The sequence below is a fragment of the Notolepis coatsorum genome, assembly GCF_963971535.1.
Source record: "Notolepis coatsorum genome assembly, chromosome: 9".
Taxonomy (NCBI): domain Eukaryota; kingdom Metazoa; phylum Chordata; class Actinopteri; order Aulopiformes; family Paralepididae; genus Notolepis; species Notolepis coatsorum.
This window is the reverse complement of record NC_140173.1, coordinates 21,834,151-21,855,444: the sequence shown is the minus strand read 5'-3', so window position 1 is coordinate 21,855,444 and position 21,294 is coordinate 21,834,151.

The window sequence follows — 21,294 nt, the reverse complement described above, 5'->3', positions numbered from 1 at the left end:
TATTTCTCTTTTTTACTTGAAGCACAGAGAGAAAAGTTTGCTTAAAATGTGTTAACTCAGAAGCCAGAAGCCACAGGAATGTTTTGTTTACAGTTTTTTCTTTACTTGAAGCTTATAAGCACTTTACAATTGAACTGCAGCACTTAAACATTAACAGGAATGTTTTGTTTACAGTTTTTTCTTTACTTGAAGCTTATAAGCACTTTACAATTGAACTGCAGCACTTAAACATTAACAGGAATGTTTTGTTTACAGTTTTTTCTTTACTTGAAGCTTATAAGCACTTTACAATTGAACTGCAGCACTTAAACATTAAAAAAGACTGTTATATCTTATTGAATTGTGGACATTTATTCATTCCCACTTATTAGACACAATTTCTGATGGTAAAATGAGCGTAAAAAGCAAAATACAGAATTCTGAAATATTCAAACGGAAAAAACGGAATTTGGGAAAAAATAAAATGGAATTTGGAAAATAATAAAACGGATTTCATATGGCTCTAGACTCAATGTCAGGCGTCTAGTCCCGTTATTTTCTGGTACCCAAGAAAACAGGGGGGGTCAGACCTATACTGGATCTGTCCACGTTCAATCGGTTGATTGTAGCGAGACCATTCAGGATGTTGACCGTCAAACTCCTTCTGCTTGCTGTCAGGAGGGGAGACTGGTTCACCTCCATAGACCTGAAGGATGCGTATTTTCACATCCCGATTTTCCCTCCTCACAGGAAGTTCCTGCGGTTCCTGTTTCAGGGCGTAGCGTACGAGTACCAGAGGTTGCCGTTCGGCTATTCTCTGGCTCCCCGCACATTCACCAAGCGACTGCGTTGGAGCCTCTACGTCGTCGGGGGATACGTTCTGTTCTATCTCGATGACATTCTAATCCTCAGTCGTTCGGAGGAGGTTGCCAGGTCTCATGCCAGGCTGGTGGTCGAATTCCTCACCAGGCTGGGTTTTGCTGTGAACTGGAAGAAGAGTACACCTCTTCCCAGTCAACAGGTGGAGTGACGCTGAGGTTAAGGCCCATGATTGTAACCCTCTCGGAGCAGCGGAGGGTGTCTATCCTTCACGCGCTCGGGGGTTTCCGTCTGGGAGGGACGGTCACGGCGCTGCAAGTGATGCGTCTGCTCGGTATGATGGCATCTGCTCACACGGTGGTTCCTCTTGGCCTCCTCTTCATGAGGAGGATACAGAGGTGGTTTTCCTCTATGGGAATCGATCCGGTGAGGGACAAATGGAAACGGTTGACGGTTCCTTTGTCGATATGGGGAGATCTCGCCCATTGGAGGAGGCTGGGTATCCTCACCATTGAGGTCCCCATGGGCGGCAGGCGCTCGCACGTCACGGTCTTCACCGACGCCTCTCTCACGGGTTGGGGAGGGACGCGTCGGACCCACGCAGTGGGGGGCAGCTGGAGGAAGGTTCGTGCTGGCCCGTCTACCCCGCACATCAATGTGTTGGAATTGAAGGCGGTCCTCCTGGTCCTCAAACGGTTCGACCACCTGGTGGTAGGCGAGCACGTTTTGGTCAGGACAGACAGTGTGACGGCAGCGGCGTATATCAACAGGCAGGGTGGGACTCGTTCCATCCGCCTGCACCGGGCGGCGGTCGAACTTTGGCTATGGGCATCTCGCAGGCTGCGCAGTCTGAGGGCGGTCCACATCCCTGGTGCAGAGAATGTGGGCGCGGATATGATGTCTCGGGGCGGTCCTCGTTACGACGAGTGGGAACTCCGCCCCAACATAGTCAGACAGATCTGGGATCGGTTCGGGGAGGCCTCGTTAGATCTGTTTGCGAGCCGACGCTCTCACAAGTGCCCCTTGTGGTTCTCGGTCAGTCGAGCAGATCATCCCCCCCTTGGGGGTGGATGCCTTCTCGATCTTTCCATGGCCGCCCGGTCTTCTGTACGCCTTTCCTCCTGTACAGCTGTTGGGTCAGCTGTTGGAGCGGATACCGAGGGAGCGCAGGACGGTGGTCCTGGTCGCGCCGGACCGGGGCACGCAGTGTGGTTCCCGGTCTTGATCCAGCTACTGGTCGCTCCACCTTGGGTTATTCCTTGGTCGGCGACGGCCGTCTCGCAGCAAAGCGGGTCACTGTTCCAGGACTCCGGTGTTGGGCCAACGCCTGTTGGTGTGGCTGGTGGGAGGGTAAGTTTGGAGAGGATGGACCCTTCTGTGGTTAATACCATCCGGAATGCGCATGCTCCCTCCACTGTCACGCTTTCTGCGGGCAGATGGCGTATGTTCCAAGAGTGGTGTAAGGCGGGGGGCTGGGACCCAGTCTCCTGCCCCCTGGATGCTGTCCTTAGCTATCTCCAGTCTCTCCTTGGTAGACTGTCGGCTTCGACGGTGAGGGTATATGCGGCAGCTATATCCTCCTATCATGAGGGGTTTGAGGGGAATGTCTTGTTCAGCCACCCTCTTGTGAAGCGTTTCCTGCTTGGCGCTCGACGCGGTAAGCCGGTGCAACGCTCTTTGGCTCCGAGTTGGGATCTTCAATTGGTCCTCGGTCGGTTGTCCTTGGCCCCGTTTGAGCCTCTTGAGCAAACGCCGTTGGGACAGCTGTCCTTCAAAACCGCGTTCTTGCTGGCTGTCACCTCCGCTAAACGCGTGGGTGAGCTCTGTGCTCTTTCGGTACGTCCAGAGTGCCTGTCTTTTCGTTTCCGATTGCGGTGCCACTCTGCGGCCTAATCCTGCTTTCGTGCCTAAGAATATCCGGAGTTCCTTCCGCTCCAGGGATATTGTGGTTCAGGCATTTCGTCCGCCCCCTCACGCTAGTGAGTTAGATGCGGGCCTTCACCTGTCATGTCCGGTCCGTGCTTTGGGGATTTACCTCAGCCGTACTCAGGACCTCAGGGTTACCGATCAGCTTCTGTCACAGTGGTTCTCGTGCCGGTAAGGCACTATCGAAACAGCGCCTGTCCCGTTGGTTGTGCGAGGGCATTTCCCTCTGCTACACGTTGGCCGGGCTGGATCCCCCTGGGGGCGTCAGGGCGCACTCCACTCGTGGGGTGGCTGCCTCTGCCGCTCTGCTGGGTGGGGCCTCGGTGGAGGACATCTGTGCTGCAGCTTCATGGTCCTCCCCGGGCCCCTTTGTAAGGTTTTACCTCATGGACATGACCGGGGGTTCTGTCTCCCAGGCGGTTCTGGGGTCTGTGGCCTTTCCTGCTTCCCGTCCTTTGGTAGGGTAGCAGGAGTGTGTGGGTTGGGCCACAGTGTGTTAGGGCACACATGGTTCCGCCTGTGCTGTGTGTTCAAGGGGTTCTAGTTCCCTCTTGCTCGCACTCAGGTGGAGTTGACTGCGCCCCCCCTTCATTAGGAAGGATGGGGTGACGGGGCTCCCCAACCCCTTGATGTGGGCTTACGGGTCCTCAGGGGGTACATTTGTCGGGCCTCGCGTCCGCTCTACCCCATATCTCGATAGGCTTAAGAGCGGGACGCGATGGCCAAGTACGATAATATAACGTAAGGTTATGTATATAACCTAGTTATATGAGTACTGGCTAAGCGTCCCGCTCTTAAGCGGCCCCGAGTTCCCTTTTGAGGGATCTTTTACTGGAAATGGGATTTTTGGCGAGGAAGAGTGTTTGGTGACCATGCCTACTGTCTTATAGGCTACGCCTCCATGGGGGCGGGACCCGGCAGGTGTGGGTGTACTTGTTTTTTTCGTTGATGGAGTACAATAGGTACATGAGATGAGGTATATCTCGATAGGCTTAAGAGCGGGACGCTTAGCCAGTACTCTTATAACTAGGTTATATACATAACCTTACGTTCTAAATGACCTTAGAACAACAGTGCAGTGCGTCACTCAACTTAACAACAGAGCAGTGCATCACTCAACGTTGAGTTTCTTTACAAAGTTCAGTTTTATATTACAACAGAGCAGCGCTCTTAAAATTACAGTGCATAATGTGAGATAATTAGGATAGAACTGACACATGAATTTGATAGGAAATGTATACAAAGGCAGAATAAGAATAGTGCCGGTAAAGTACAATTTGTGTCAGGATATCCCTGATGTTTCAGATGTTTCATTTAAATGCCTGAGCAAAGAGATAGGTTTTAAGCTGTCTTTTGAAGATATCTATCGAGTTGGCTTCCCTGATGCTTTCGGGCAGTTTGTTCCATAGTTTTGGGGGCGTAGTTGATAAAGGCTGCATCACAGATCGTCTTTTGACTGTTTCTGGGAGCCTCTAGTAGTCCAGCAGCTGATGATCGCAGTGTTCTTGCTGGCCTGTAATATATTAGTGTTGGCGATGTAGCTAGGTCCCTGTCCATTTAGAGCTTTGTATGTTAGGAGAAGGACCTTGAAGTAAATTCTAAATGTTACAGGAAGCCAGTGTAAAGTAGCTAAGACTGGACTAATGTGCTCTCTCCTATTTGTTCTGGTTAGCAGTCGGGCTGCAGAGTTTTGGATTAGCTGAAGCCTCTCTGTGGTTTTCTTAGGGAGACCTGTGAAAAGTGCATTACAGTAGTCCAGGGCTATTCAACTGGCGGCGATTCTGACCGGCCCGCCAAAGATTACATGATAATAAAAAAAAAATATTTATTTTTAATTTTTTTTTCTTTTCATGTCAACGTTCACGCACAATTGAGCCAAAAGTCACTCAATTAATGACAGATTTCATTGATAAATTGAGGGACAACTTTGCAAGTCGATTTGATGAATTTGACATGTCCAGAGAATTGATGCATTTTGTGAGCAACCCATTTGCCAATGTAGCTGCTATTTCCACAAAAGGACAAGAGTTCCTTGCATCACTTCACATTGATGAAGGTCTCCTGCAACTTGAAATAATTGACATGCAAGCATCATCTGCTCTGAAGCAGGCACTTGAGAATGAATCCACCACAACATTTTGGATAAAGTGTATTCATGTCAAGACATTCCCCAAAATAAAAACGCTGGCAATATCTGTGCTAACAATGTTTGGCTCAACATACACCTGTGAATCCAGTTTCTCTCACATGAATGCCATTAAAACAAGCAACGTGCCTCTTTGACAAATGAGCATTTGCATCACTGTTTGCGGGTAGCCCTCACTTCCTATGAACCCTCTTTCTCTGCCATTGCCCAGTCAAAGAAGTGCAATCGCTCTCATTAGATGTATGTAGGCTAGGCCTGTCTGCCCCCCACCCCCCTGATGTTTGAGAGTTAAGAGTCGACAATAAGTGCTAATTAGGCCTGCCACGATAACACATTTTGCTGGGCGATTAATTGCCCCCGAAAATATCGCGATAAGCGATATTATTGCGACCGGTTAGAGAATTTTTTTGAGAAATTTATTTCCCAAAACTTTTATTTTGAAGCCCACCGCTCCGTCTTTTCCGGTGTTTAAGACTTTTATTTTGAAGCCCACCGACCGGACCGGAAGTATTGTTGTGATTATCCTAGCCAACAACTTGTCTCGTCCGGTTGTGTTTTTTAGTTTTAACGTTAGCTACTAACGTTAGATGCAGCTACTACAGGCAATCAACGATGAGGAGGAAGCGTCAAAGCAGTATTATAATAGAATAGCTGTGGTGCGTAGGCACTGCAGCACGACTCGAAAACGACCTGTTATAATAAATTAATTCATGTTTAACTTGTCCCCGTCTCCAGTCCTTTGACTAGCCCCACCCGTTCATTGTAAACAATGATGCATGTAATTGTATTAACGTTATTCTGTGTTATTCTAACGTTACACTACAAATAACGCTACTTGGTTAAAAGGAGCAACACTATTGAGAAATGTAGTTAAGCTATGTGGTGTTGCCCCACGGAGCTCCTGTGCTGTGCTGTAGTAAAGCCAGCGGCCCGCCTCCCAACACGGACAGTGACTGACAAGGGGCACTGGTTCCGCCTCATTAAAACAAACGCGCAAATAGCAATTAATCGCGTCCGTCAAAATCATTGCATTCATTTAAATTATCGCGGCAATTAATCGATTTATTGCTTATCGCGGCAGGCCTAGTGCTAATAAGATGCTGTGATTAGCTGTTGTTGCACAGACATGAAGCACTTTTTCATAAGCTCAGCTGCACTATAAATGTGTTTTTTTGTTCAAGTGTTGATGTTAGAATGTTCAGATGCACATCATGCACTTGTTTGTTTTTTATTTTATTTTTATATTGAAATGTTGAAGAGGAGATGTTGCAGTTGTTGCACAGTCATAAATGAAGCACTTTTTGCAGGAGATGTTGCAGATGTGGCACATAAATTAAGCACTTTTTTTGTAGTTAAATAAAAGTTGTGAAAATGTGGTTGCGTGTTGTGTCAAGTGTACATATATTCATAGCACGGGGAGGCGCCGTGGCAGTCCGGCCCCTGGCCCCTTGGGTTTCTGACAATGTGGCCCCCTGAACAATTTAGTTGAATAGCCCTGCAGTAGTCTAACCGGCTAGATATAAATGCATGAATTAGCTTCTCAGCATCGTTTTGATTAATAAATGGTTGCTATGTTTCTGAGATGAAAGAACGATGTTTTGGTCACTTTGTTAACCCTTTCACTGCCACACGACAGAAGGTCAACCCTTTACTAACCGTCGGTAGTGTGATAGTAAAGGGTTAACCTTCTGTAGTGTGGCAGTGAAAGGGTTAACCTGCTGTCGTGTGGCAGTGAAATGGTTAACCGTTTGGTAGTGCAGCAGTGAAAGGGTTAATAAGAGAATTGAAGTTCAGTTCTGAATCTATGATAACCCCAAGACTTGTGACCTCAGATTTGATCCAAGGGGTTAGTCCTCCCAGGTTCTTTATTAACGTTTCTTTTTTTGTTTTGGGGCCGATAATTGGAATTTCAGTTTTGTTCTCATTAAGTTTCAGGAAGTTCTTACTCATCCATTTATTTATTGCCAATAAGCAGTCTGTAATTGAGTAGCTGTATCATTTGGTTGAGCAGATATGTACAGTTGTGTATCATCCGCATAGGCTGCATAGCTATGGAAACCTACATTATGTTCTCTGATGATATCACCCAGTGGTAACATGTAAAGGGGAAAGAGTAAAGGACCTAGGCAACTCCATAGTTGTTGTCATATATCTCAGACATGTGGCTTCCTAGTTTAACATAGAACTTCCTTCCTCTGATGTATGTTTTAAACCAGCTTAGCACATAGTCTGATAAACCGACAAGGTTTTCAAGACTATTGATATTGATTAGAATATCATTATCAATTGTATTGAATGCTGCACTGAGATCTAGCAGGATAAGGATGGAGACCTTATTCTCATCAGAGTTTAGTCTGAGGTCACTGATTATTTTGGTAAGGGCAGTTTCAGTGCTATAATATTTTCTGAACCCCGATTTAAATTCTTCTAATATGTTGTTTTCTTCAAGAAAGGAATTCATTTGAACTGAAACTATCTTTTCAAATACTTTACTAATGAATGGTATGTTGGATATCGGTTTATAGTTTGCCAGTATATTACTATCCAAGCTAGGTTTTTTTAATAATGGCTTTACAACTGCTGTTTTAAAGGCATCTGGGTGAAAGCTATAGTATAGCGCAAAGTGTAGACCTAGTAGTGTAGCCTATAGTGTAGACCTAGTAGTGTAGCCTATAGTGTATATACTAAGTGTACCCTATATTGTATCTAGTAGCTAATAGTGTAGCCTATAGGGCCTAACAAAATAAATTGTTTGGTTCCTGTTGGTTGTCAGTTAAGGCCATGGGTAGGTAGGGAATTTATTTATTTATTCATTATCTTTTTTACAGCGACTAGTATGGATAGGGAATTTCTTTATTTAATTAAAATGTTCACAACAACATGGATGTATGTACTCTGCCAGCATGTTTAATATCCATAATACTAAATGTTTGACTAAGACTTTTATGAAACTTTATTGTAAAAAAAGAAGAAAAAGCAGACTTCTTAGCTTAACATAACAGACCGACAGTAAGTTTGGGGGAACTAATGGGATAACTGGGGTTGCAACAAAAGTGCAACTAGGGCTAAAAACACAATGAAATAAAATAATTATAATAATAATAAATAATATATTATCCTTCTTAGCAGACTTCTTAGCTGAACAATCGGTATCGGCTGCAAATTTTCATATCAGTGCATCACTGCATCATCCCTAACCAAAATCTTGTAGCACGAGTATAAAACATCTCTAAAATCTCAAAAAACAACCACAAGTAGTGCAGTTCATCACTTAAATAGGTATGTGACTGGCAAAGGACATGAAACTTGCATACAGGGCACACAAAATCCAAACCTTAACAAGAAATGTTTCCAGACAAAAAAAAAATCTGTATTTGCCCATACTGGTAAATTGCAGGGACATAGCTGTATACAAGACATCAATATGTTACGCTTCAAATTAGCAATGCAAATCTGTTTAAATTTGTCATACAATATTTTTTTATTGAGAAATTAGTGTGTAAATCACTAATAGAACAAAAACAACAAAGTGCGTGTGCGCTTGTAGTACTCCTTGAATGAGATCATCACACACACACACACACACACACACCTTTGCATTAATCAGAAGTACAAGGAACTCTGCATACCTATGTTTCACAATGAAATGTGCTTTATAAACCAAATTAATTATTATTGTAAATAACCCCATGAACGGTTTATTATTTGTATGGGTAATTACCTGCTTCATATTTGTGATGTTACTGGTTTCAGTGTGTGCCTAAAGTTATATATGTGTTGGGAGGTTTATAGAGATCTATTTCAATTAGTGTTTATGTATATCCAGGACTTTTATTAGAAGAATTGATAGAGGCCTACTACGGTTAGGTATGTGTATATGTGACCTTTATTTTGAAAACCGTGTTGCCGTCTTCCGAGGCAACCGTGTTTACATTTGTGCTTTTGACAGTGAAATGTTTAGTTCAACTTAGCTTGAAGGAAAGACTCTAATCAAAGAGGTTTAATGGACCCGTATGAGGCCATAACTATTACGGTGGGACTTTGATTGTTTATAGAAGAGGAATGTAATACTATGCAAAACGAGAAATAAACAGTGATTTTACCAGCAGTAAGTTGTCAGCCACTTTCATATATGGGGATCCGTGACAATTATTATTACCTTATTTGCATATTGTCTCGTTATTAGATTGATACTTTATTGATCCACGGAGGGAAATTTAACACTTGATTGCCAGACAGCAGGGGGCACTGTGGGCCGTCAGTACCAGCGTTCTATTCAATGGCGAGAATGGCGTGTTTGCAGTGCTAAAAACTATATTAAATATTATAGGCTGGATCTAATAACATTTTCGATTGTCAGTGAGTTTCTTCCAGTCAACATGCAAAAAACATAATTTTTTCATCCGTACATTTCCGTTTTATACTGTGGGGAATATGAGTATAGTTTGAGTGATTCTGAGTAATCCCGGGAAAAGACGCGAAAACTGTGTTTATTGGAATTCAGTAAACACGTTGCCATTCCTCGCTTGGATCAACAATCAATCTGAAATCAACGCTAGATTATCGGTATTATCTTTCACCATGCACACATGAAAGGCAGTGTTTCCCCTATATGCAGGGCTGTACCGTGTACGCTAAGCTTTTTCACTAGGGGCACACTTGCCCCTAAATGAGAGATTTAGGGGAAAAGACTATTTTTTAGGGGCACATTTTTAAATAACTATTTTACCATTATAGTAGGGCTGGGCGATATGGCCTCTAAATTATATCGCGATATTTTTTGACCATATCGCGATATTTTGACATTTCCTCTAAAGCACTTAAAAATGCTTGATTTAACCCTTTGATGCATACAGTCACGCCAATATGATGATTATAATAAGTTAGTGATGCACCGATGTGAAAATTGTGGCCGATACCGATAACCGATATTAATATTGCTGTTCTGGCCGATACCGATATTTACCGATGTCGATATCTCTGTATAGAAAACACTTTATGATAATCAAATAAAGAGCTATTTTCCAAAACGCATAATTTTTTTTACTTTTGTAACTTATTTTCAGAAATTACTGATATTTTGAAACTATTTAAGGCCAAAACATGTAAAAAGAAGAAAAAAAAGATAAAAAAAATATTAAATATTAAATTTTTTTTTTTTTTTTTTTTTTAATATCGGCCCTATCTTGATATCGGACCGATACCGATGTGTAAAAAAACGGCCATATCGGCCGATATTATATCGGCGGCCGATATATCGTGCATCACTATAATAAGTCCCTGCAACATATGTTTGCATTATTAAACCATGAAGATGCTTTAAAAAATAATTTAATGAAAATGTACTAAGAGTAGTCTACTGACACACTAATAATTTTTTTTATTTACATCTAAGACCATTTATATAAAAACTCTTGGGTGCCTTTTTTTTGCACAGTACTGTGTTTTCTATCCACTTTAGCCAAACACACACACACACAATACACTAATGTGAGAAAATAATAATCACACACAAAGGGATAATGGCTTATAGCAGACTTAATGATTTTAGAATATTTCAGATAATGAAATTAAATGTTTATATCATCAACTATCCAGTTAGTATTTATACTGTCTGTAACGTTTGGCTACTTTAAATCATTGAATGTAGAGAGAGAGCGAGAGAGAGAGAGAGAGAGGGGGCGAGAACGAACGAGAGAGCCAGCCCCCCCCCTCGGGTTTTGTTCTAGGTTCGCGTTTTGATCGTCTAAGCCAGTGGTTCCCAAAGTCGGGGTCGCGACCCAAAGGTGGGCCGCGAGCAGCCACGGATGGGCCGCGAGATGATTAAAAAAAGAAAAAAAAAAAAAAAACTATTTTATTTATTTATTTTTTTGTCAGGCCACTGAACTTAGAAGCAGGCCAGGACAGTGTTTCTAGTTGTATTCTAAAATTCTATTCTATTGTATTCTAAAATGTGACTATATGGTTTTATATTAACTTAATAAATAAACAAAAACGAAAAATCTACTTATTTCAACGAACATTTCAAACTAAATAACAGATTATGCACATAAAACACTGAAAAAAAACCGAAGCAACAATAGTATTTTAATGAGGCTATTATTATTATCATTATTATTTTGCAACAAGTTATCCCTCTCATAAATAGCACATATAAATGAATAACTAACTTGAACTAACTTAATAGGATTGAAGTGATATTTGGCTTAAAAAATCGGTCGCCTGGCAAAAAAAAAAAAAAAAAAAGCCAGACGATGTGCATTGGGCCGCGGCTCTCTGACGCCTTATTTTCTGGGCCCCGGCCTGAAAAGTTTGGGAACCCCTGGTCTAAGCTGCCGTAGGTGATGACGTCACACTCTAATGTAAACAGGAAGAGTCTAACACACAGAGATGGAAAGTGGATGATATACAGAAACGAATAACCAATAAATATGAAGTTATGTTTAAACTTCTGTTGTCAAGGGTTGTCAATATAACCCGCCCCCTTTCCTCACAAATGGAACTAGTGTTGTGGAGTCCGCTTTGACCGCTTTTCCGCCGTCCCTGCTACACTCGGGACCACTACACTAACGTTAGCCTAGCCCTCGGTGCATCAGTCATGAAATGGGCTAACGTTAGCCTATAGCTCCGCCGTCCCTGCTACAGTCGGGACCACTACACTAACGTTAGCCTATAGCTCCGCCGTCCCTGCTACAGTCGGGACCACTACACTAACGTTAGCTCCACCGTCCCTGCTACAGTCGGGACCACTACACTAACGTTAGCCTATAGCTCTGCCGTCCCTGCTACAGTCGGGACCACTACACTAACGTTAGCCTATAGCTCCGCCGTCCCTGCTACAGTCGGGACCACTACACTAACAGCCTATAGCTCAAATATGAAGCAATACTACTAACTTTACTTTTCTTCATAGCTAAATCAGACAGTCAGCCAGTCTATCAGAGTGAGTGCTCAGTCGATTTCCCCCGCTGATCATACCAGAGTGCTCAGCTCGCGTGAGTGGCGTCATCAGGCAAAGTAAAATATATTGTTGGTTTCCTGTTGGTTGTTGGTTGGTTTATTTTTTTATTTTATTCTTTCCCACGGCGACTATGGATAGGGAATTTCTTTATTTAATTAAATGTTCACAACAACATGGATGCATGTACTCTGCCAGCATGTTTAATATCCATAATACTAAATGTTTGACTAAGATTTCTATGAAACTTTATTAATTTTTTTTTTTTTTTTTTTTTTTTTTTATAATTTTTTAAAAAAACTGATAAAATATATTGGGTCGCACCTAAATCGGCAGGGTCGGTCGGCAACCGGAAACCAACTATTAATTTTGTTAGGCCTCACACGTCTTGGATAATTTAGGAGTGAAATGCGAATGCAAGGGTTGAAATCACTACTCGCAAGCCCGCCCCCAAATATTATTTACCAATCGCAACGACCAAATTAAGGGGCAATTTGCGATCATCTCGTCGCAGTGTACAGCCCTGATATGCATTCAGATGCATTTCATTTGGGCTGTGGGCGGTGCTTAATGTAAAAGACTGACCTGAGGAAAAGGCTGCAGGCAGAAAGCACTGCAGTCTAGTCGATTTTGTGTTTTGAGCACAAAATTCATCATAGATCTAGCCTCTTTATTTTGCTCTTTAACACTTTGAGTGCCAGCGACGCTATGTCGTTAGTTCATGCCGACCGTTGAATGCCAGCAACGCTATATAGCGTGCGTTTGTCTTTTTATTTTTTTATTTCAACGCTATATAGCGTGCGTTTGTCGTTTTTTTTTAATTTATTAGCGATTTGAATTCGTATTTCATCAATCTAGCCTCACGTCAGTGCAGCAACCTCTCTCTGAGCTCCATTGTGAAAATACCGCCCCCTATCGTGTCTCCCTGTGTAACTGCACCCCATTGGATTAGACTGATGGGGGGGGGGGAGTTCAGTTTCCTCATTTTACTTATCCGGCAAGCCATCCGAAGTGATTGCTGAGCCGGAAAACAGCGTGGAATACATATTTACAGTACCCAGCGCTGAATCAATAAACGCGATCGATATTTGGAATGGCGATCAGGAATTGGAATAATCTTTTTGGAGAACATCTGATCTGAGGTAAGGAATCTATTTTACCAGTCTTAGGATAATCGGATCTGTTTTCACAGAGATATCAGCGTTTGTCGCGTGTGTGTGTATGTGCTGATCAGGAAATGAGAGAATAGATTTTTCAGCTCGCTTCTCTAGCGTGCATAAGTACACATATGCTATCGATAATCTACCGTTTATTTGAAAACGATTCATAAATAGGCCGAAAAATTACAGCTTTTTGTGTATTCCAGAATATTCCAGTAAATGCCGTTTATCACGGAATCTTTATATTTTCCTGAAACTTTCAAGAAAATGAGGGCTTTTCAAAATGCTATAAAACGGAAATTAACCGATTTAAAAAAGAAAGAAAAAAAATCCGTTTCGACAATGTTGACTGCAAACAAGTCATTGATAAGCGACGGGCAGATTAGACACATTAGGCATGCCCTGTGACTAGAGTTGTTCCGATACCAGTATCGGAAATGCCGCAGATACTGCCTAAAATGCTGGTATCGGTATCGGCGAGTACCCTCTAATTCTGCGCTCCGATACCATATGACGTAATTCATCAACAACACTGCGGTCTGCTGAGTGAGCAATGAGCATTATAAAACAAACGTGGTTTTAACCGACCGTGAAATTAAAGTGTCAATGCCATTTGTCATTTTAACAGCAGATACTTTCTTAAATGCCACATCGTCCCGACAGAGCGCTGTTGACGGGGAGCTCTGATGGGTTCGCTTGGTGGTGTTATTAGCATTGAACAGCTAACCGAAAGCTAGCGTTAACTAACGTTAAAGTTTTAAATGCCACATCGTCCCGACAGAGCGCTGTTGACGGGGAACTCTGATGGGTTCGCTTGGTGGTGTTATTAGTAGAGATGTTCCGATACCATTTTTTCCTTTCCGATCCGATTCCGATACCTAAGCTTTGGGTATCGGCCGATACCGATACTTATCCGATACCAGTGCATACATAAAAAAAAAAAAGAAAAAAGTATATAAATTATATATATATATATATTTTTTTTACAGATACTGTTTTATATATACTGTTTTTTAGTAATAACTAGAAAGTAATGGTATTTATTCAACAGGTGATTGTATAGATTTGTATTAGTATCATTAATCAATGAGTATGGGGCTGCAGCACTGCAGATATACCCTACTCCAATGATCCACTCGCTTTGCACTCGCTACCCAGTGGCTCTGCAGATATACCCTACTCAGTCTACAGGGCTCCGTTGAAGTAGCAGAGGAACTGTTGTGATTTTTGCACAATAAATATTCAACATTCTCTTTTGAGACTCCGCCTCAGACTCTTATCATTTGGCACTAAAAGCTAAACATTGTCGCCGATATGGCTGTCCGCAACATGTCATTAATTGTGTACGCGACATGCAATTGTCCAATGACGACGTTACCGTGAGCTAGGTTAGCTAGCATCTATGGAAAGACCATAGAAGACTGTAACGTTACTGGTGACATTGTGATTTAACTTGGAATACTCCTTTGCCAACTTGCTGTACTTTGCTTGCAGGTCTGCAGCCATTATTGCTGGATTATGAATAGCCCCAACTTTAGCCAAGGTAACGTCAAAGCTAGCTTTCGGTTAGCTGTTCAATGCTAATAACACCAGCCACCAAGTGAACTCATCAGAGCTCCCCGTCAACAGCGCTCTGTCGGGACGATGGCATTTTAAGAAAGTATCTGCTCTGCTGTTAAAATGACAAATGGCAATTGACACTTTAATTCACGGTCGATTAAGCACACGTTTGTTTTATAATGCTCACTCAGCGAGTAGGGTATATCTACAGAGCCCAACGTCCGCAGTGTTGTTGATAAATTACGTCATATGGTATCGGAGCGCAACATTAGAGGGTACTCGCCGATACCGATACCAGCATTTTAGGCAGTATCGGCGGCATTTCCGATACTGGTATCGGTATCGGAACAACTCTAGTTATTAGCATTGAACAGCTAACCGAAAGCTAGCGTTAACTAACGTTAAAGTTTTAGCTTTAACGTTACATTGGCTAAAGTTGGGGCTATTCATAATCCAGCAATAATGGCTGCAGACCTGCAAGCAAAGTACAGCAAGTTGGCAAAGGAGTATTCCAACGTAAATCACATTTTCACCAGTAACGTTAGTCTTTCCATCTACTGGTAGCTCATGCTAGCTAACCTAGCTCACGTTAACGTTGTCACTGATCGACCACCTCGTGTACACAATTAATGACATGTTGCGGACAGCCATATCGGTGACGATGTTTAGCTTTTAGTGCCAAATGATAAGAGTCTGAGGCGGAGTCTCAAAAGAGAATGTTGAATATTTATTGTGCAAAAATCCCAACAGAACCTCTACTACTTAAAGGAAAACTCCAACATTTTGGGAAATTAGCTTATTTAACATCTTCCCTGGAGTTAGACAAGAAGATACATACCTTTTTTGTCTCTGTGCATGCATTAGGCTTAGGGAACAGTCGCTCCGTTAGCATAGCTTAGCTTTATCACTGGAAGTGAGTAGGGGCCGGAGCCTGGCGTTCCCACACAGTGTATAGTTTGATTGATTGATTGAAAAGTTTATTAACAGATTGCAGAATACACTCCAAATACAACTCCAAAACGTTCATGTAAACATGTTGTGACCTGTGTATTCACCACGTGGAGAAATAAAAAAATATTGAATTAGACAATTACGTTTTATAAGCAAATATACTTGCCCAACCACTACTGTATGAGCGCAGCCAGTGATTTCAACGTGACGGCGTGTTTGTTTACATTCTCATTCATTCAAAAGATCCGAACCGATTGAAGTTTATAGATACCATGACTTGAAATCCTCTTACCTTGACGATTAAAAGCCTCCCCAATTTAGAAAACAGTAATCCAATGGCTGGTATTGATAATATACTACTAACGCTCGGAGCTAACCAGCAACCGGACAGTCAAGCAGATAACGAGAGCAATGACTTCCTTTCTGGGGGGTTTCAAAATAAAAGAGCGACGTCTATAGCAGCGGAAAACGTTTATTTTGTACATTATCTAACGTTAACACGAACCTAAACTAACTTTAGGTTAGTTGTAACGTTAGTTTAGGTTCAGTAGAGCACAGATCGTCCGCTACGGCAGCCAGAGAAAAGATGGAATTAATGTACTGTATGCATTCAGAAGTGCTGAATAAATGTTTTATGGACCCATAATAGTGATTATTTATTATTTAAGTTAAGTTTAGCCATAATCATATATTTTTCCATAATCATAATGTTCCACAACATTGGTAAAAAAAAAATTCTATTCTATGAATTCTAATATGCAGTCAAGAGAGCACATTCATCTGGGGACTAGAAAGGTGCGCTCAGTAGAGCACAGATCGTCCGCTGCGGCAGCCAGAGAAAAGATGGAATTAATGTCTGTATGCATTCAGAAGTGCTGAATAAATGTTTTATGGACCCATAATAGTGATTATTTATTATTTAAGTTAAGTTTTGCCATAATCATATATTTTTCCATAATCATAATGTTCCACAACATTGGTAAAAAAAAATTCTATTCTATGAATCATTTTCGGCCTTTCGGCATTCGGTTTTCGGCCAACTGTTTTCTATTTTCGGTATCGGTTTCGGCCAAGAATTTCCCATTCGGTGCATCCCTAGTTTTTAATCATGCAAACAATTGGCTCCTAAATAGGGAGGTATAGTCTGACGTCACTTTGGACCGCCTGCGAGGTCCACCCGTATAGGGATTTATCTTTGGGGAAATGGATTATCGGCTATTGTAACAATTCTACCTCATGAACATTTGGAAAGCTTTCCATTTTTGCACAAAATGAGTTCCCTTCTATCACTAACATTATTTGGTAAGCATTTTTGGTTGAAATCAAATTCAGCGATTTCTTCCTTTTAATTTTTATTTTTTTACAATTAATTGTGAATATTTTCATGTTGAGCTATAGATTGTGGATGAATACGCACAGAAAGGTACACCATGCAAATGTTGATGCTTTATTTGTTTTAAACGAGATGATTTAGAAATGGGCAATGGGCAAATACATTGTGTTTTCAAGATGGTGGACCGGCCGGAAACAGCAATCATGTAATCACTACACCTCCCTATACTAATAGTCTTTCGGGTATTTTGTTTTGAAAACTGGCGCCTCAACCCAGCGTACTGTCGAGTCTTGACTAGCAAAGTTTAGGCACATAGTGCACATTTCTGCGGTTGAGTAGTAGTAACTACTTACTGGTCACGGGAGGCTTGAATAACGTTTGAATCACCTGAAGCTGATGAGGATGGTACCTGATCGGCATATGGTGAAGTTTATCATGGAGATGTTGTCTAACTGCAGTTTTGTCCTACACACCAGCGATGGCCAGCGCAGCAGGCTCAGAAGACTGAGGAACGGTGTCCCACAGGGGTCAGTCCTTTCTCCGATGCTGTTTAATATTTACATCTACGATCTCCCAGTCACAGCATCCAGAAAGTACGGCTATGCGGACGATCTTGCCATCATGCTGAGAAAACCCACATGGAAGGCACTGGAGGATGGTCTTAACCAAGACATGGACATCCTAGTAGCCTATCTACAAAAATGGCGCCTACAGCTCAGCACCAGCAAGACCGTTACAGCAGCATACCATCTCTGCAACAGAGACGCCAAGAGGGAACTGGAGGTATATGCTGACCACAAGCGTCTGGAGTCCCAGCAAGCCCCTAAATACCTTGGCGTGCGTCTGGATCGGACACTGTCCTTCAAACAACACCTCGAAGATGTCAGGGCAAAGACAACATCAAGGGTTGCGCTGATCCGACGCCTCGCAGGTACAACCTGGGGAGCCACTGCCAAGACCCTTCGGATATCCACCCAAGCCCTGGTCTTCTCGGCAGCGGAGTACTGTGCCCCAGTCTGGAGCAGAAGCCCACACGTTAAAAAAGTTGATGCGGCTACTAACAACGCCCTCCGGATCATCACTGGATGCCTGAAGGCTACACCCGTCTTCCTGCTGCCAGTCCTTGCAGGAATCGCACCAGCTGGCCTACGACGAGAGGCTGCCACTCTCGCCCTAGCAAGGAAGGCAGTGAAGCATGACTGGCACATCCTACACAACACCACAACAACAACAGCACCTATGAGCAGACTCAAGTCCCGCCACCCCTACAACAAGGTGGCACAAGAGATGCTCCGTTCCACCACTGAGGACCTATCCAGAAATGGATGGCTGGCGGCAGCCTGGAAGAGAGAGTGGGAGAGTGCTGGGCCAACCCGTATCCACCACTACATCTGGGATCCAAGAGATGGCGCCACAGGAGACGATCTTCCACGCCAGCAATCGGTTCTGCTGAACCGTTTAAGATCTGGGGTTGGTCGCTTTAAAGCATCCTTAAAGAAGTGGGGCCTGGCAGACAGCGCTGCATGTGAGTGTGGAGACCCTGAGCAGACTGTTGACCACATCCTGACCATCTGCCCCCTATACAAACCACCCTCGGAAGCCAGCCTCTTTGATGTGGGACCAGAGTTAAGGGCATGGCTACAAGATACAGAGTTGGACCTCTGACGACACACGAAAGAAGAAAAAGATGATCCATTTTGTGAATACATTTGTTGAAACAGCTTTGTTGGCCGACGGCTCCTGCTATCTTAACGTTAGCTAAAGCTAAAGGGCTGCGCCCTAACATTACATAGCTTAATCAACGTGTATAACATACCTGTGTAACGTTAAGCAGCTTGTGTTCCGCTGGGAAAGCATCACTGCATACACTTTGTTTAATCCAAACGTCCATTCAGAAACATTGTATTATGAAACCAGTATGAGACGCTGTGCTTTTTTTTATCGTTTCAATGCTCACATGGCTATTTTGTTTATCCCGTCATTCAGCGAATAATAATGGCAGGGTGATGATCAGAGCCAATCAGAGGCAGATCTGGGCTGGTCTTTGCATAATGCACGTGTTATAGCCAATCAAAGGCAGAGATTTTTCTTTTTAGAACGCACATGGCCACGGGGAAAAAGACGCTAAACACACACACATACACACAACAGACAGACCTGCTGGTAGCTGGGAGCACCAGTGCGACAAGGGAAAATATCCAGTCGCACAGCTCTGAGTTTTGGTCGCAAAATGCGACCAAAACGGGTATTGACCGTCTGCGATCTCAGACACATTCAGTACAGCATGCACAAGGTCAAGGTGCCTCGATGGATTATGAAGGGCAATAGCGAATAAAAGAAATAACGAAACAGAAATGTAGATCTACGTGAACGGCACTCAACCGCTGGCCACAGAAACGTAGATCTCCATTTTCGGCAACCAAAGGGTTAAGTAGCCAGTATTTAAGTATTGAAAAACGTCCTAATAGTGGGCGACTCACCTAATGCATGGCTGTGCTCTAGTTCCTGTTGTCCGATCAGCTTGTTCGTTGACTTTCCATTTATAATGATTAGAACGTAGACCATCTCGCATTCTTTGTTGGAAGCGTCTGTGTCCCCGTCAATCATCACTGAAAGGTAGCGGCTTCCTCCAATTTCATCCGCCTGGTCCGACTTAATTTCATCGGCTATGGTCTCTATCATGTCTCTACATCGGACATGGTTGTCATAAGATGGACTGATATCCGCTCCGTTCTTATTACCAAAAACCATACATTTAGTTTTCTTAATATTGAGAGACAATTGACTAAAGGAACATTTTAGTAGGTTACTCCTTCCAGTGAATGACGCTAAGCTAGGCTAATGGTGCAGGCGTTCCCGACGCCTAATGCATGCAGAGAGACGAAAAAGGTATGTATCTTCTTGTAGGGGTGGACGGTATAAACGGTATACGGTATAAACGGTATGAATTTGCTCTACGGTATGGATTTTGAGTATACCGTGTAACCGGTAGTGCAGCTCTAAAATAGCAATGACGTCATGTAACCACAGCGTGACTATTTCACTCGCATTTGCCCCTAAAAATAGATAGAATTAGTCATAGATAATAGATATGTGCGAACTGGAAAAAGTTATTTAGGAGGCTTCGCGCAGTGGGCGTGCCAGCCCCTACCGCACGCATGTAAACACGGGTCTAGTAGTCTAGTGGGACGGGACACGGGAGCTGTCGGCGTCTCCCTGAGCTAACGTTAGCTTAGCTACCGTTACAAAATGACCCAGTCAACTATTCACTTTTAGTTTAATACATGATGGGGCATTGTCTAACCGAACGGTATCTAGTCGGCCAGCTACAGATAGCTCCTGACATCAACAAACGCTCCACAAAGTCTAGTACTAGAGACGTGTATGCTACCTGTTAGCTCACGTTAACGCAAGTTAGTTCACCGTTCAAAACGAAATGTCCCATTGAACTAAATAATTCACTGAGGCGTTGTATTAACGTTATATATGCAGTAGCTACAGATAGCTCATGATATCAATGTCTTATAACACTGATTCGATGCGTATTCGAGCTGAGGGCTTGCTAACGTTATAATACCAATACAATAGGGTCCAGGTGCAGCGCCGGAGAATCCTGGCCGTAGCTCTGCTCGAGGCTACTCGAGTATAGGTCCAGGTGCAGCTCCGGAGAATCCTGGCCGTAGCTGGAGGCTACTAGAGTACACACAGACAGTGGAGCTTGTTGCGTGGTGGCGATGTCTCGCAGATAATACCAGTACAAGTCTAATTATATAATATATATATTTTATAAAAAAAAAATTATATAAAATAAAAAATAAAAATTTATCAAAAACGATGATACCGTGATATATACCGTTACCGTCTATGCTTCAAATTATACCGTGATATAAATTTTAGACCATACCGTCCACCCCTATCTTCTTGTCTAACTCCAGGTAAGCTGATTTCCCAAAATGTTGGAGTGTTCCTTTAACATCAAACAAAGTTTTGAGAATTTCAAGCTCTCTTTCAATATCAAACAGAAGTTCCTTTAAATTACTTCCTGAGCAATATAAATTTACGATATATGTTTCACTGTACAGTCTGTACAGCCCTGGCATATGCCCCAGTACCTTGGCCGACACATAGCGGCCGTCCATTACCACGCCAGCCGGTCTGCCACAACATAGAAGCCATTCTCCCTTTCTCTGTGTGTGTGTGTGTGTGTGTGTGTGTGCACTTTGGAAAGACCAGATGAGGTCAGAGGAGTTTGATAGTATTTACTGAGGATGGCCAGATAATGTTGATATTTAAACTTTAAAAATAATTATACAGAGAGAAGCTTCAGCAAGTACAAAACGCTGCTGACTGACAAAAGAGAATCCCTCACTGAGGAAAACACAAAGGCCTAACCATTATGTATCACAATGGTGATGTCAGCCAGAGATGGGGAGAAGCATGAACATTTAAAGGACATCTCTTT